This window comes from Octodon degus, unplaced genomic scaffold (assembly GCF_000260255.1).
Source record: "Octodon degus isolate 3935 unplaced genomic scaffold, OctDeg1.0 scaffold00120, whole genome shotgun sequence".
In the NCBI taxonomy this organism is placed as follows: Eukaryota; Metazoa; Chordata; class Mammalia; order Rodentia; family Octodontidae; genus Octodon; species Octodon degus.
The window spans coordinates 8,963,787-8,965,970 of NW_004524696.1; positions in this window are offsets into that span (position 1 = coordinate 8,963,787).

Sequence of the window (2,184 nt, forward strand, 5' to 3'; positions counted from 1 at the left end):
GAAAAAATATATATATACGAATATATATATGTATGTATATATTTTTTCACTACAAAATGGTCCTTCATTTATACTCCCATTTTTGTTTTGTTTTCTCAGAGATGGATGTTCCATTGTCATTCATATATTGTAGGTGCTTGAATTCAACAAAATAACCCAATATAGTCCAATAGTCCATAATAGTAATGGGTTATTAGCAGAACTGGCAATGTCAGAAGTTGTTGACTCGAGCCTTTTACAGCTCAGTATATTAATATGGCTTTACTTTTCATATCATGTGTTTATACTTTTCTGCTGGATGGTTAAAACCAAGTTAAAGGGCTGGAGAGATGGCTCAGTAGGATAAGCACTTCAGACAAGGTCCGTTAAATGCCTTCAGGATTTACCCTGGAACCAGGGACAGCAGTGTGTAGATCTTTTGACAGTATCAGCCATGTGGATGAGTCGCGGCCATTGCTTGACCAAGTTGCTCTCTGTGAAAGCCTGAGAGAATGTTTTCTCTCCATGTGACTCTTCTTAGGCACCCTGTATATCATCCATAACTTTCATCTGTAGCCCCATGTACTCCTTGCACATAACATTTGGGACACCACTGAGTTACAGGATGTCATAGTACAGGTTCTGTTATGCCCTGAGACCTCACTGATCTTGAAAGTCTAGGATCAAAGTATTTCCTATCCTTCTAGCCCATCTATCTCTCTAATTTTGGTCTGCATACTTAAGTTGTTAACCTTCCAGAAGAGATGCTTAATGATAATTATTACCCTATAATCGAGGCAGTTCAGCTTATAGTCACTGTCTTTCTAAATATCAAATGCCTTAAACTTAACATGGAACTGCTGTTTTCAACAACCATGGATATTCTAAACTTTAAATTCCTATAGAATGTTAAAAAACAATTACACATTTTTACACAGAAAGTTAGAAATCTAACTATATATAACATTGTAGCAGGACAATCCTGTGACTTCTTTTCTTGTCTTTTGGTTTGTTACCCTTTTTTTTTTAAAACAAGCATTTATTTAGACAGAGTATAGCAAAAATAGATATGACATTAGAAGCAGTACACAGTTAGAAGACAAGAATGATAGGTATTCCAAACATGGTTTTAATATCACACATTGCTGTCCTAAGTGTAGTTGCTTAGCTCACAGATATCAGCATACATAGTCAATGTGAGAATTCTACCAATTAACTGCTAGTTTCAAAAACCTGATAGAGTTTCCTAGGATCGTCGCCTTAACCATCTTGTTTGTGTAAATGTATGGTTTTGCTTCTGTATGTTTCCTGTTTTCCTTCTCTCTCTTCATTGTTTAATCCTTAAAGTCTCACTTTCCATTTAACTAATATACCTACAAATTTTTATTTCTTCTTTTGAGTTCTTAAACTAGGGAGACTATACAATATTTATACATGTGGGTCTGGTTTATTTCATAAATATATCTTCAAGTGACATCAACTTATATATGAAGTCTTCAAATTTATCACTCTTTATAGCTGAGTAATATTCCATTGTAAAACTACATCATATCTTTTTCATCCATTCCTCAGGTGACAGGCACTTTGGTTGTTTCCAAAGTTTGGCTATCACAAATTGTTTTCCGTTTTTCACATTTAGAATTATGTTAGCCATTGGGTTGTCATAGGTGACTTTTATCAGATTGAGGTAGAGGCCATCTATTCCAATTTTCTGTAGGACTTTGAATATGAATGAGTGTTGGACTTTGTCAAAATCCTTTTCTGCATTGATTGAGAGGATTATGTGGTTTTTGTATTTGGCTCTTTTGATATAGTGTATTACACTTATAGACTTGCCTGTATTGAACCATCCTTGCATCCTTGGGATGAATCCAACTTGGTCATGGTGTATGATCTACTTGATGATTTGCTGTATTCTATTTGCTAGAATTTTATTGAGGATTTTTGCATTTCTGTTCATGAGGGAGATTGGCCTGTAGTTCTCTTTCTTAGTTGCATCTTTCCCTGGTTTTGGTATAATACCTGCTTACAGGAATTATTTTGGGAGGATTTTCTTCCTTTTCAATTTTATGGAAGAGTTTGAGGAGTATAGGAATTATATCCTCTGTAAATTTCTTGTAGAATTCAGCTGTGAATCCATCAGGACTTGCAATGCTATCAGTAGGTTTTTTCAAAATTACATTTTGTATTTCTTTGGCTGTTATT